This window comes from Osmia bicornis, chromosome 4 (assembly GCF_907164935.1).
Source record: "Osmia bicornis bicornis chromosome 4, iOsmBic2.1, whole genome shotgun sequence".
In the NCBI taxonomy this organism is placed as follows: domain Eukaryota; kingdom Metazoa; phylum Arthropoda; class Insecta; order Hymenoptera; family Megachilidae; genus Osmia; species Osmia bicornis.
Window position 1 is genome coordinate 10,341,889 of NC_060219.1, and position 15,718 is coordinate 10,357,606.

At 42.5% G+C, this 15,718-nt stretch overlaps 1 protein-coding gene and 1 long non-coding RNA gene across 2 annotated transcripts in view; one reads left to right on the forward strand and one right to left on the reverse strand.

The window, feature by feature from the left end:
- The window catches only part of LOC114875806 (RNA polymerase II elongation factor Ell), a 71,704-nt gene that overhangs the window by 27,403 nt on the left and 28,583 nt on the right, over positions 1-15,718 (forward strand). The window lies entirely within an intron of this gene.
- LOC114875854 lies at positions 9,652-11,605 on the reverse strand. The gene is made up of 2 exons (XR_003789301.2): positions 11,439-11,605; positions 9,652-11,297 (listed from the first exon to the last, which is right to left on the reverse strand). It is a non-coding gene; the product is annotated as an uncharacterized LOC114875854 (long non-coding RNA).

Genomic DNA, 15,718 nt, shown 5'->3' on the forward strand with positions numbered 1-15,718 from the left:
AAATAGGTAAAAGGTCGTTTGCACGGAAATCTTTAGTAGAAATGTTTATCGTTATTCACAATTTTTATTTTATTAAAATGAAAAATATTGAAATTTTTATGTACGTTTTATGCGTTTCGTGTCCTATCAAGTACCTGTATATGCAAAGTGATTCAAGAAACTCGTATTCTAATCACCTTTTTTTTTCTCAATTCATGCATGATGTATGTTTTTGTATACTGTAATTAATATGTTGACGTAAAGCAGTAGCCCGGATCTAATTCGCTTCGTACGCTTTTATTGCAAGGTAATGGACACTCGAGATTTGCTTTCTCTGGCTCTATCGAATTTTGATTCGAAATCGACAAAAGGAACAGGTTCTTCCCGTCGATAGACAGATGAAAGGCAACTTTTAATACCTGTTTTATAAACTAGCCTCCAACACGTTCGATGGAATGATACGCGTTTATTAGGAAACGAAGTCTCATAATTTGCGATTTATCGAGACGGTGTTACGTGTTTCGAGAAATTAAAAAAAAAAACAAGAATTTTGTTCTTGAATAATCTGTCAGGCTCCGTTTTCGTTGCTTCTCGTTTCTTCAAGTTTCCAAATTTCTCAATTATCGAAATGACGCAACGTTGTGAATTATGTTTCGACTTGGCCAAACGACGAAAGTTAGCTGGCATAAATTCGGGCACGTTATTATCTGGAAAGATTTCGCGAACATTTCGCGACCGTGTTTCCTCGCTGAATCGCCATTGAACATTTGCGTATTGACTTTTATCATCGCATGAAATTAATACGGTGATGAAGAAAGAGAAGGGAGAAAAAGGCGGGCACCGACTCAATTGGTCAACACAGGCGAATAAAATTCAAGCAACGTACAGCGAGACGTCTGGCAAAACTGGTTCTAAAGACCTTTGCCAGGCTACGTTCCCTCTTACCAGCTCGCTAGGCTGAACGACCGCATGAAAAATCCGTCCCTGGTCTCAAGTTGTATCGCGAGAGTCGCTCGAAAACGAACATTTTCTGAAAAATTCTGCCCTGAAATTGCAACGATCAAAATAGCTGTCAATCATTGACTGGCACAGTAGAAAAGTCAATGTATAGTCAGACATGGAATAATTTAGATCATCGACTCTAAACAAACTCGCATCAGCTCATAAGGAAACATCGCGAACCGTTAATTATGAATTGAAATAAAATTTTATGAATTTTACGTGCTCTTGTATTATAAAAAACAAAGTAGACCAATTTTCGCGAAGAACTAGATCGACTGACAATGAGAATCTTATTAAGATCGTCGTCCTTGCGGATCGCGCTGCTCATACGCGAATCTGGTTACAATTTGGAACGCGAGTCCTATCTTTAGAGTCCTGGCCTCGTCGTGACGAGGGAACGGTTCTGCCGAACCGATCTGAAACCTGTAAAACTGGATTCCCCTCCGTCCGTGTGCGATATACACATCGAAATTAGTCGCGTCGGACTGGCTGATATCATCCCGGGGATTCAAATGGAACTTGGCTTTCAGCCTCGTTCAATTTCATTCTCAATTATCCGCTAATGCTTCTTTGGCCGCTACGCTACGATGCTCTTGAGTTATCACCCGGTGAAAATGAACGAGTAATCATCGCGTCATAGGAAAAGGCAAGGATTCCCCGCGGATAGGAGATCGCTCCTGTCTTATCGCCGAGATATCGATCACGATTCGATTGTTGCAATTTACCGACGATTCAAACTCTTCGGGTGCCTATTCGAAGCACGAATTTCAGAAAAATATGATTTTGTCGAGTCGTTGCTTTTCTTAGCCACCCTATAGACGATGAGAAGGTAGGGAAAAACGGAAAGAAAGATCGCTACCGTCTTATCGCCGAGATATCGATCACGATTCGCTTGTTGCAATTTAGCAATGATTAAAACTCTTCGGGTGCTTATTTGATGCACGAATTCCAGAAAAATATACCCTATGATTTTGCCGAGTCGTTGCTTTTCTTAGCCACCCTATATGAAAAGGTAGGGAAAAACGGGAAGAAACACAGCTGCGGGTAGAAGGAGCGTGAGAGAGAAAGAATCCTGCATATTTCATGCAAAATCGTCGTCAGGTTCGCGTGCAGCACGTGCTCTCCTCGCCGATAGCTCCCGTCGGCGTCGTACCGTGGAAAGCACTCGTGGTGCACCTTCGGCCAACTTCGTAGAAGGAGACGTTGTAACGGTGTAAGCAAGATGCATCCACTCGTACGGCGCATCAGAGAGGAAGAGAACTTTACGAGCCTCTCCTTCCAGCATGGGTGGAGTTGCCGGAGTTACCTGACCTCTCTGTGTTGCCAGCAACGACAAGGGGACTTGACTGCGAGGAGAAAAAAAGAAAATTGTTTTCCAAGCACGTCAACATCGACGACGTACTTCACCGACTCTAACGTCGACTGAATTTCCAGCTCGAGGGTTGAAAGCCACCCTGAACGTCCAAAAATGATAGGTAACTTTAACCCTCGAGAGAGAGAGAGTGAGAGAGAGAAGGATAATCTAGGGCTGATACGTTAAGCGAGTACAGAGGGTAATTTCGCTCCAGCAGAGAAATTCTCAATGGTAGGTTGCGGGATCGAAGTAACGATCTAGTCACGATCGTACGATTTCCTGTGTATAATTAATAAATAAAAATCGCACGGGGGATAAATGTCAAAAGCTTCGCACGTTTCTACAGAAACACCATCGACGAAAGTGAGTGTAGATTCGTAGCAGGATAATTTGTTTCCGCCATTTTTCGATAAATGATATTGTACACGTATCGGGTTCGCTCGTAACCCTATTATTCATACATCTACCGATCAATCAAACAACCGGTTGATCTGATATCCAGTGAAACCGGTCCCTAATAAGTATTTGTTTGACCCCTTAGATAGTCTGTATAGTTGTTGGGTTAACATGATTGCACGCCTATTTTGAAACACCCTCTATATCGAGCTTCCTGGTCTCTGGTTATCCGGACAGACGTTTCTCTATGGGGTTTTTCCTCCTCTTTTCTAAGCGCATCTGTCCTCGTCGCCCTTTTCTCTCTTCCTTTCCACGGTTTTTCCTGTTTGCCTTTCCTGGCCAAAGGCCTTCCTCGCCTTCCCTCTTTTCACTTTAATCCCTAGCCCTTCTGGGCTCGTTCAGCGTTCCTCTAATGGTTAGAGTCTACCTCGTTGCAGGTTTCTCGGTGTTCGATCTAAGGCTTTCTTCTCTCTCCTGACTGCCTTTTCTCCTTCTTTTCTCTCCCGTTCAAAGAGTATATACCCTCGTTTCGCCGAGTTTTCTTTCCGGCCACGGCACACCGTCCCTATCGAAAAGAGAACCCCTCTTGAACCGACGCATGAATATTTCAAACGCTGGCAGAGAGACCGATTTACCGCCGGTCATCTTTTCCACGCTGTTTCTTCAATCTTTATCGTTCGATGCTTTCAACGGGACGAATCGTGGAATACATTCAATCGACGCGCACGATTTTCAATGATTCGTAATATTCTAAAATTTTTAAAAATGCCTCGTGAGTTATTGCTATCAGGAGGGATCGATGACGTCTCGCGGCGAATATTCGCAAAGTTCACGAGGGGTCAGCGATAATTGAAACAGATCGAGCTCCAAGTTCAGGGACGATCTCAGCGACTTTAGTTTTAATTTTTCATCTATGCTCGGTGTTTGATCACGATATGGCGGAAGAGATTTTTAAAAGGAGGTTTACGTCAGCCGATACCGTTAAACAGATTTTCGGATAATCATTAGTGGATAGTGCCGTTAGAATCATCAAATACCCTGCGCGAAAGTAGCGGTATCTATTAAATAGGCGAGGAGGGGTTCCTCGAAGAAATTGTTGCGATCGTTAGAAACGACCACACTTTCTTTAACGTCATTCAACGAGGAAACGTTTGTTCTTAGAAAGACCTGTTCCATGAAAAATATTGCTTTAAAATCATGTTGCAATATCGTATATCGAAGTCTTTTCACTTTCGAAAATATTTATCTGAATTTTTGAAAATCAATATTTGAATACTTTCGTGGTGGTATTAGATAATATAATTTTAGGGATAATCCGTGAACGTACGTAAATTCTTACCCCACGAATATCCCCTTTTTCTTATCCAGTCGAAGCTTCTCACCGTTAATACGAGTGACAGTGTCCAATGAACCGCGACGAGCGTCGATAGGAGTCGGTGGATAATTAATCGAGGGCAAACTTCCTGTCTCGGGGGCTCGGGTTGGGCAACGTTCTTGAAAAACGTAAGCATCCGGCGCGGCGATCTAAATCGGCGCCGTGCAACGCGTCGTGATTAATTACGGAGGACGCTAGGGGAATAAAACACGCGCTCATCGATCGTGTCTCTAGTCGGACGTCCATGTCCCGACAGATCGTCTTTCCATCCTGATCAATTTTTCCTTCGCTTTCTCTTATCTACGAAAAGGCGCTTGCTTAATCGATCGGTCAGGCTTTTCGTCGCCCAGGAGGTGGCAATTAATTAGCTTGCCGTAAGGAGGTGATCGAAATTTTCTCTCGGTAATTTAACACACGCATTATTTACACGAATGCGAAGAAATTGGTTTCCAGAATATTGCAGAAAATTACCGTAACACCTGTCGATCGATCCTGGTAATTTTTGTCGAGCGTGGGTCGTGCACCTGCAGCTGGATACGCGAAACAGGAACACGAGTGGCACCTGCGTCCATGCGTGGGATTTTTTCCTCCTAAGTCCTCGCGGAGAGATTAAGCAATATTTAATTACTCAAGTTATGTTGTATGTAAGAAACCGTATGTCGATGGCCGGAAGAGAGCAGCTCTCGCTTCTGAAGAAAGTAAGACGATGATGATCCATTCTATAGAATTTCGGTCGTAAGATGGCAACCATACAGCGGTATTCAAATCTTTCGGAATACAGTTATCGAAAAGGCGGGCTACGCTGATCGAATAGTCGATTACCATCGAAATAGCTTCCTTTCTAATTGTTAATCGCGACTCGATCGATAGAGACACGAGTAGATCGAACGGTCGTGCAAGGAATTTACTCGGAGTGTCTGTCTCTCGTTCGCAAGCTTCTCGAATCGAGTAGATTCTTTCAGCTGGTTGCTTTCAGTGTTCTCCAGTGAAATCCTGGCAAGGTCGTACGAGCTCGCTGGAAGAACGATTCAGACCGGAAATTCCGGCAGCGATCGTGCGAGTTTCGCACGCGCCTGCGCTTATGCGTATCCTACATACGACCGGCAATGGGCATTCGATACTCTCTCTTGTGAATTTTCAACCGACACCAACGGACTGTGGAAACTCGTATTAATATTGGTAAAAATTTTCAGAAATTTCATTACGGATCAAGATTTCTAAGACTTTCAACACCTTCAATTACTAATCGTTTCGAATAATGCTCAACTTCAACGTAATTACCAGTCCATAATTGCGTACAACATTCCATTGCAATCTCTCTCGTTCGCCTTTCCTTTTCCGCGATCATCTCGCTCTTTCGCTTCCTTTCTTTCGCTCATCCTCCGTCCATTGTGCATTTACATCGAGACACGGATTTCGAACCTGTTCCTCTGACGTTGAAATCCTGCATAGTTACTGAAATTCCGAATTCATTACCGGCGAATGACTTTCACTCGTCGCCGGCGACTTCGTCGAGCGGCTTCGCACGTATTGTGCGCGATGGAATCGCGCGGAAGCTCGCCGCATCCGATTAGCCCGATTTTTGCCACGGTTCCCGATCCGAAAGGATCCAGCCGATCGCGGGACGATAAGGTGAAATCTCGGCCAGAATTCGTGTGGGAATTCCCGTCTCGTTTCAAAATTTTCCCCCCATTTCTTTCGCAATTTTAATAAATATCAAGCTGCAACATCTGGATTTTAATTGCGCAAATGACAGAGAATCGTGACTGATGTCGTATCGATTCGTGCAATGCAATTGATTTACCGTGGCATAATTAAGATCCTTTAATTAATACCAATCCGCCGGCGCGCCGTTTAATTAACTACTTAGCTGAGAATGTTTCGATAACATTGTTGCTGGTATCTTAACAATGCGAACCCATACTACGTAATTTCACAGTCATTGAGAAGTATCCGGTAAACATCGAGTCTAATTCAAACTTATTCGTGCGAACCTCTGTTTCTTGTTTAAAGGAAAGCAAGTTATCGTTCCGGAAGAAGTGGCTCACTGTTCCTGTGGCGAGTTACACTTCCGTCTTTACGATCATACACAGGAATTAAGCTGGATATTATTTAAAGTATCTGTCAAAAAAGAAACAAACATGAGATACTTATTATCTATCTTAGACACGTGGCGTCAAGTTTTATGTTAACAGGTGTAACAGATGTCGTCCCGAAGACCTTGTATGAATTTCTTCCATCAATGCCGTTTATAATAAAACATTCTTATTACTCCACGTGTTCGCTTTTTATGTCGGCTGATAATCCAATTGAAACTTTAATAGATACCAAGTTCACTAGTCGCACGGTTTACACCGATGAGCGTAGGTCGTATCGGAAAAATTCACGTTTGCTTTGCAAATGTAAGACTCCTGTCGGATCTGTCGATAGCGATCGATAACACAAAGTTGCTGTTCGAAATTCAATGTTTCCTTCCTTGAACGGCGACAGAGGTGTTGTTACAAGTATTCCGTGGTAAGAACCGGGTCGCTTGAAATAAAACGGAAACTAAATTCTTCTCTGTCTGGTATTTTAAATTTACCTCTCGAAATACCTGAATCCCGCCAGGTTTACACTGAATTTTACGATCAGATTATTTTTCTCCAACGACTCGCCGGCATCAATAAGGTGTCTCGGTATCAGTGATTTATCGGGTGGTCTTACCGAAATGGTACGTCATTCGACGTCAAACATTTCCGTTGAATTTGCTCGGATCTGGTTCGGCAACGAATCGATTTAAGAAGAACATAGAAACACCGCTTTACCTTTCTGCTCGACGTGATGTAATACGCGAGGAATCGTTTTCTTTTATCGCGAAAAATCCCCGCAATCGAGTCGTGGCATCGTTTGACTTTCATAACTCTCGTGCTTTTTACGCGATTATACGAAACGCGCCTTTAGGCTGTTAAACTCGACCTAACACGACACCAACTGCGGGAATCAAACGTAATTAAGGCCATCGAAACAGTGAAAACCACAGGTTTCGAGACTTTGATCCGAACAGGAGGCTCCGTAATTGTCTACCTTCGTTTAACCCTAGGAGGTAGCCGGGTCAATCGTGACCCAGGACCTGTGAAACGTGTATCATGATCGAACATTCAAACTTTTCAACTGGAACCTTTATTGGGGAAGTATGGCTGAATAAAAATCTTAATTGTACATCATCGTCGATAGGTGTTTATTGGATCACGAATTGATTTTACCACTTTCTTCTCTGACGAGGATTCATCAAGGCTTACTCTGAAATCAGCGGGCTTAGCCTAAAGGCAATTTTGACGATGAGGTTTTGCAATCAAGTCGAGTTATAACAATCATGACGTTGATACACCACGATTGCTATGTTTCAAAGTTTTTTGTTTGCACTACTCTCGAAATAGTAATACTGTTCAAAATTTCTATTTAATTTAAATATTTGTACTCGATAATTATTGAATATAATTCCATATTTAATTATAAGCGAAAAGAATCAACGAGATTGTATTTTACATTATCGGTTTTCAATGGAATGTTTTTCAAACAGCGAAAACACATGGTTAAGCAATCTTCTTGCAAGATTAAAATTCCAAGCAAAAAAAATAAAATAAAAAAGAATATTCAAATGTTATAATCTATCCCGATTACTCCAGATTATTCCTCGCGAGCATATGTACTGTGAATCGTGTAAAATATCGAGACAAATTCAGCATGAATTTCAATGTATCCGTTTTTCCACGCGTTTCGTCGACTTCCCGAATGAAATTCTCCTTTATCGTTCATCATTTTGCCACCTGGATTTACCGCGTATGGCGTTTCACGGTTCGCGCCGCGAACGCGAACAAATCGTATGCCATAAAATATATTTTCTAAAGAGTAAAATAAGAAACAGGAACGGTTCTCTTGACGGTCACTGTAAGTCGAGCGATAAATCTTGTTCCGTCGTTTGCATCATGTGTTTACCAGCTACCATTAGCAAGCGGTCTAGAATAGAAAAGAAATATCGACGAACTTTCAGCGTGCAAGAAATAGGTATACAGGTGTTTCTGCTCTGAATAAAACGACAGGTTGATACGTTCATTCAGATTGGCAGGCTCTAATTCAATCGGTGATATCGTTACTCTTTCATCGCCATTGGCGCCTACAAAATTAAGCTCGCAATGTTTCATATAGAACATAGGACATTAAAAAATCATTTGAAACGGAAAATATCGTTGAAGCGCCATGGCGTTGAACACCCTGGGTGCTAGCCACAATGCGTATCTTTGTGGTACATCGTGTACTTGACGGGGAAACCCCGGAGGATCGTTAGCGGGTCTTCAAACGAAATATAATAGAAATTCTTCGGAGGAGAACGAAGCTAATCATAGAATGCTAAGAAAAGACGACGGGGGCTTCGTCCAAGCTCCTTTATGTAAACCTTGAGACTAGATCCGGATTCTTCAGAAGCTACGAGACAGAGAGAAAGAGGGAAAGGTAACGCATAGCTAAACAAGGACAGACAAGTTGATAGCAGTGAAAGAAAATGAGATAAAACGAGATAGGTCTGGGAGAGACAGACTGATCGGTTAGGGAAACGTTGATGAAGAGAAGCGAAGAGAAAGAGAAGGACTCAAAGGGGTAGGGATGTATATACTCGTATTCGGTTAAAGAGCCGCGACTTGACGGTGAGGGATTGGAGGAGGAGAGTCGAGCAAAGAGGGAGATCCACGCACTTTTAGATCGACAGGAGGGAAAAGCAAGCACGTCGGCGAAAGTGTTCTTGTGTATTGCACTCGTCGGCCCTCACCTCCAGCAACGAATAAATTTAATGGCGGCCGCGAAAAAGAAGAAAGGAAAAAGAAAAGAGATAACGAGCGGATCTATCGTAATCGTTCGGCTTGTTCGGTAGAATCATTTTTATCGAGAGTTTCGTCAGACATTGAAATTTGATTTATCACGATCCTCTCCGGAGTTTTAACCCTTTCGCTTCGGATAAAGTGTACGTTCTTTAAAGTGAAAGGGTTAATATGAAATTATTTACTTTTGCGATGATCGATCATCGAAGCGCGCGTAGTTTGAAATTTGTTTGGCGCCGATATTGTTTCTTACAAAAAGAGGCGCGGCTAATTGCCAATACCTTGGCTAATTGCGCGTAACGGCGCGATCGAGAAAAATAAAGAAAGTCTACGCATAATCCGTCGTCGATTCTCTGTTCGAGCAGAAAGAAAGGAAAAAGGAACAACGATGTTTCAGGAGAACGCGCCATAGCGCCGCGACGGCGGCGGCGATGGCGGCACCGCGGGCTCTCGCATCGGCTCTCCACGAGAGCCTCGATAAAAATGACCTCGTTTCTGTCAAACGGAGATTAAGTAACTATGTACCACAACCGCGTTATACATACTTCCTTTCACTGCAGAACTTTGTGCGCATAAGAAACAAGTTAGTCGCGCGCTGTTCCTTCTCTCACTCTTTGTACAGGTTCTTCAAAAGAAGTTGCGTGAAATTTTAAAAAGGTACATCTGTGGTATTTCTCAAAATAAATGAAAGTTTATTTAATCCTTAGATCAAATTTTATTTATTCTTTCTTTCAATATTACATATGAATCACTCTGTACACACTGTCTTTCTCTTCGTTAATTTTACTGCTTGTTTTAACGCTGGAATTCAAGTAAAAAAAACACCTCGTCGAGCAAATTTATCTGAATACTAAATATCACTCCACGGTTTATGTATATTTTAACTCACAGTTTTACCATAAAATCCCGAGTCCCTTTACGAGGAAGCAATTAAAGAATTACGTACAAGGCAGAGAAACATTGTTAGCTGAGAGAAGAAAAAGTTAACGATCGTACGCAAGGTATTGATTTGAGCCACGTAGCAGGGTGGTTATCCAACGGTCGTGGCTTTCTTGTACGATGAATATTCTGTACAAAATTCGTAATAATACGGATATAATGACGTTTCGATCGCCCGGGTAATTACATGTTTCTCGAGAAACACGGATTCTGGCTGCGAAAGATACGAAAGCCAGGCAGAAACATCTTTCTCGTTGGTAGCCACCAGTCGACCGTCTTTTCTTCGCCATTTTTCTTCTTTTCTTTTTTTTCTCTCTTTTTGTCTCTATTCCTTTCTTACCTCCTCCTCCTCCTCCTCAGCTGGTGTATCTTTTATCGTGCTCTTGTCGGTGGCTGCCTCCTTTTCTTCCTTTTCTTTTCTTCTGCTGCTCGTGTACACCGTTCCTCTCTTCCTATCCTCCTTCTGGCGGAGGTATGTAGGCTGTGCCACATCCTTGCCCGGAAACCGTTACCTTGCTGGCTTTACACTCAATGGAGCTCGCCATACCGTTGTTCCCCATACACGAATTTCCTTTGGCTTCGTTACTATCGCGTATGCGCTTCTTCTTCGTCGCTGACTAACTTCCTCGCAATCGTTTCTCTTTTCCGAACAAATATATCCGATACCTGGTTAAAGTTTTACAAATAACTTTTTTCCACATTTTGCGTGCGAAAGATGCTACTAAAAGTACGATTCGCGAATACAAATTGCAAATTAAAGCACATTTCTACGGACGAATCAACGTTTTTCGCAAGTGCTCGGGCGTTGCACCATTTCAGACGATTGCGATTTCTCGATCATCGATTTAATTGCAACGCGTTCGATACGCGAATGCAAAGCGAGTCTCGAGGGAAAAAATCGGTGTCGTTGAAAGTAAAGCGAGCGATAAAACGACGAAACATCTTAATACAAGCGTTTCCCGAGTTTCCCGATTTCTCGAGCTGTGTTTTCTGGCTTGTTTACAAAACGACCGGTCGCCTCGTATGAGACTAGATCAACGGCAACATTCCATTCGCTTGCGATTTCCGAATTCTCGATCATGCGTCTCGGTCGACGCGATCCCCTTATTTAGCAATGAGAAATCTCATTGCCAATTGGCTTTCTTCTCCCTACTCTGTGTTTCTTACTTTTCCACAGAGAAGCCTTCGATGGTGTCAATTGATCTTCGAATCTCCGCGATAGATTCGATTTCACGCGAACCGAAAGAAACGAAATCGTTCGTAATTAACGCAAAGTCCTCTTGATGATCGTGCACGTGGAAGGTGGCTGGTCTTTGTTGTTTGCACGTTACCTTTCTTTCTCACCCTCTCTTTTATCCTCTGTCTCTCACGACAGCGTAATTACTCCGGTGTATCCATTAGTCTGCGAACAGGGGAAGCGAAGGAGGACCGTTGAAATATAGGAATCGCGCTTTGACAGAGCATTAAATAACAGGATCGTCGAGGTTTTTACGAAGCAGCACAGAGAACGTCGACGACGTCGACAACGTACACGTTGACTAACCTCTGCGTTTTACCCCGTGGAAGTGGGCCGAGAATTATTTATACGTTGCTCGGCACAGCTGATCTTCGCTTCCTCTCCTCCCTTTTCTATTTGCCTGTATTTTTGTGCGACCAGCCGAGAGGAAGATGGCTCGGTTCGGAAAGACGAGTCGGGGGCGATGCTAAAAGAGATGGCAGGGAGGAAGAGCGCGAGTTCCTCTGTCGACAGAACGAAAAAGCATATTCGATCTGGTGCCGCTAGAAATAGCGACGCTCGACTGAAATAAACGCAGCAGCGTCGCAGCATCGTCGACAAAGGATACCCCGATACGAGGTTTTCGTCGTACTGTCACCTGCGAACCTACCCTCCTTTAATTTCCCTTCTTTTCTTCTCTCTCTGGCTAGAAAATTGTTCCGACAAGCGGTTCATTGAACGATACAAAATTCCTATCACCGCGGGATCATTAACGATTAAGGGGTTAATCGCGATGCGGAACTCGTTAGCTTCGAAGGAGATTTCTCGAACGAATGCTGCACGGTGGACGTTTGAATTCTCGCGAAAGTTTCGCCGATACTTTCCAATCGTAATTCCTCTCTCGAAAGGAGAGACGGATTCTCTTCGGAGTATAAACGCTTTTATGTAACATATATACCTGACTGTTCTTTTTTTTTTCTTTCTTTCTTTTCTTATATCAACAAGAGAGCGAAGAGTCGTTCGAACGACTCTTCGATTTAACATTCGTGAGAAACGAGACGAGCTCCTCGACGCTCTATTCTACCACGTATCGAAACCGTCGTAATTTCGTAATTGCGTTACGTGTATGTTCCTTTTTTCTTCTTTCTTTTGAACGGCGAAAATAAAATTGCGAGATCGAATGAAAGGAGAATTGTTGCAAACGCGCGAACTCGGTCAATTAACGTCCGGCGCACTGTTAAATTACGGCTTCCAAAAAAGCGGAGAAAGTCGAAAATGCAACGAGGTGCACGCGTTTGTTAGCGATCGATTTTGTGCATCGCACGGGCGTGAATGGAATACACAACTGTCCAAATTTGGTTACCTTAATCTACTCCAGCTGAAGATACAAAAAGATCGTGCGAACACAAGTTTAGAAACGTTCTCTTTTTAAGGTATATTCGCTTTCTGTTTGCTATTTCTCCAAATTTCTCTTGAACGAACGCATCATTGTTGCGTAATTCTTTTCCTTCGAAATTCCGATCTCTCTATTTTGGCGGTATCGATATATTCTTACGTGTGTCGCGAATCACAAACGACCTGTTACGAGTTCCATTCTGACGTCAGAGGTTCGCAGGAAAGGAGCAACAGACGCCGGCGCGAGCGATTCGCGAAAGGGGTTGGTTTGTTTGGCCCTTTCGAGGGTGGAGCGTACGAGCAAGTAGTAGGGTGTGTAATATCGACGGGCGATGACGTCAGGCGGCGCGGCGCCCCGTTGTCGGATTATACCTACACCAGCATCCCTTCTATCTCGTTTGCCACATCCGACCAGGCACCCACGCACTTTTTAATGTCCCTCCTCTCATGCTAAATGTTACACCTACCCTTGCGACACGATGATTAAAGTTTATTTTTAAGCGGAAAATCGTAATCGGATCACAACGTGAAACCTACACATACTGAATCATGTTACAGGCATTTTGCGTGTCATAAGGCACGTTTTAATCACAAAGAATCGCTGACATTTTAATCACGCAATAACGTTTTCTGTATTCGCTCGTACAAGAAATTATCTGTACGCGTAATGATACAAAGGTTATTAAATGGTTCAGGATGTAAAGGATTAAATTAATCGTGTCGGGAATTTATCGCTTCTATCAATGGCGACGATTAAATTCAATCCAATCCACATCTCCGTTCCAGGTTACGTAAATTCGATTCCTATTAATAGATTGGTGAAGAAATTTTCGAACGGTTTTTAACGCCCAGCGTGAAACGAGAATCGGAGTCGGTGGTAAAGATAAATCGCGGCTTTTTATCGGTTGCCGGCGATTAAACGGGCGTCGAGATAAAAAGTAAAAGATGAAAACAATGAAACAGCTGTTGCTGTACAAACAATAATCGGGGAAATCGCGTGATAGCGTGCAAAGTACACGTTCCTGTTTATCAGCCTCTTCTTAAACGACGTTTTCGTTCGTCGATAATGCAGACTACTGTTTGCCAATATCCCCGCATTTTTTGCGAAATTTAATATGCACATCTTATCAATGTTTATCCCGTTATTTGTTGACGCAACACGCGATCGAGTTACGACGAATCAATAATAATCGGTTAGATAAATAAAATTCACGCTCCGGGATTTTCGTATTTTTTGTTTGCCGCTGTTTGTTTGCGGAACGATTATCATTTTTGCACATAACTTTAACAACAAATTGGCAAAGGAAAGAGAACGAGGAGATTATAGAGCGCGACATATAGCACAAATTGTTTCGAGGTTTCTGACTTCGATATCTTTTTAAAACTGATGATGAGGAAACACGTTAGAGGTTGTTCTTCAAAGCATCACGATAAGCATCATTATGAACACCCATTAATCATTCATACTTCAAAAGATGATCAAACTTCAAAAATAGAAAGAATTATGGACTTGATATGCAAATGTACACAGGGTGCTCCATAAGTGATGGATGCAACCAGGAAGGGGATGATTCTAGATGAATAAAATTACATAGTTGGAATGAATTTTCTGATCCATTAACCTGTTGAAGATTTTATCTTTCGCACATCAAGGATGTAATTCTTGTTCTTATTTTTAAATGATCAAATGTGAGTGATAGTTACATTGATGGTGATCCTGGATGATTACCATTTTTCATTTTAATTCACTTTAATCTCTTCAAAAGTGGATACTTTTTGGTTTGGAAAAATGACTGGTTTGACGATACTTAAAAGGGAGGTGCGAGTTTCAGAGATTTCTCGTTTCCGGATGCTATCTCGAGATACATGTATGTTTCATTGCGCGATACCAGATTACCCGGGAAAAAGCGACTGTCCTGTGCAAGTATCTATGCAAAGAGAGGTTGCATAATCGTTGCAAATGCACCTTGCGTTAAACTCGCGATGAAATTTTCGTTCCGCTTTCAAACTGGTGCGCGCTACCTAATCACGCAGGATTCGATTCACGGAAAATTTGCATCCGAGATTTATGCAGCCGATTCAGCGTTATTGTCAGCGAGATATATTTATTGGTAACGAGATCGTTTCAGCTGTTACGCATTGTTCTAACGTTTCAACGCGTAGCCGGAATTCTATTCTAAATAGAATTTCATTTCTATTTTCATTTGAAGATGCATCACGCGAGAGACGGTAGCTCGTGGCAGTTGTAAGTAGCCGGTAGAACATCAGTGACGCGTGGATGTGAGAATCAGAGCTCGGTGGATTCATAACCGTAACTCGACTCGTCGTCTTCAGTGCTATCGTCTCGTTGTAAACAAGCCTAAGCAGTCCAGTGTGCCTGCCGGTGCTATGTAGGTTACTATCGCAACGGTCTGCGCCTCCTCGACCCGCCTTTAAGGTCGTTTACAGTGTAACCCGAACCCACTTCTTCTTTATTTTTTTCTTCACTCCTTTACCGTTTCTCGTAATCCTTTCGAAATGATTGCTCCTCGTGTCGAAAATAAGCACCTAGTCCCACTCGAGCACTGGGTGCCACCGAGTTATTTCAAACGACGAATTACGCTCTGATTTTCGAGATTGTAAAATTCGATATTGACATTTTTTAACACCAAAGGTGACTACTCCTTAATTCCCTTTACCGTTGTGGGAAACGAGCGTTCATGGTGGAATTGTGATCTTACCATTCGAATCACATCGTTTCCCGTAACAAAACTAGGTGGAATTAACCATAAGGTATCGTTACCCTGCTTTCCCTTGCCAATGCATCAAACTCGTCATTTTCCGAGCCATGATTTCCTAAACTCAAAGATACTTTACATCCGTTTACTACGTAATTACGTGTATGGTAAACGTTTCGTGTGATAATCTGCACAGAAACTTTCCTCGTCGTGCAATCTTTATTCTTGGACTAGTTGGATCTTCTAGAAAAATGTTACATCTTGCGTCAGATCTAAGAATTTGAACAAATATTGACGCAAAACAGAAGCATTAATCGTACATTTAACGACAAGACGCATTTCGTATTTTATAGTCTGCCTGGAAATACGAAGATTTCTCTGGATTAATTTCGAATTTCCATGTCGCATTAAGTATACAGACACATAAGTATTAAACGCGGTGCTGTAGCCAACAAGGAGGGATCGCTTAAACTAAAACTCCATAAATATACATGT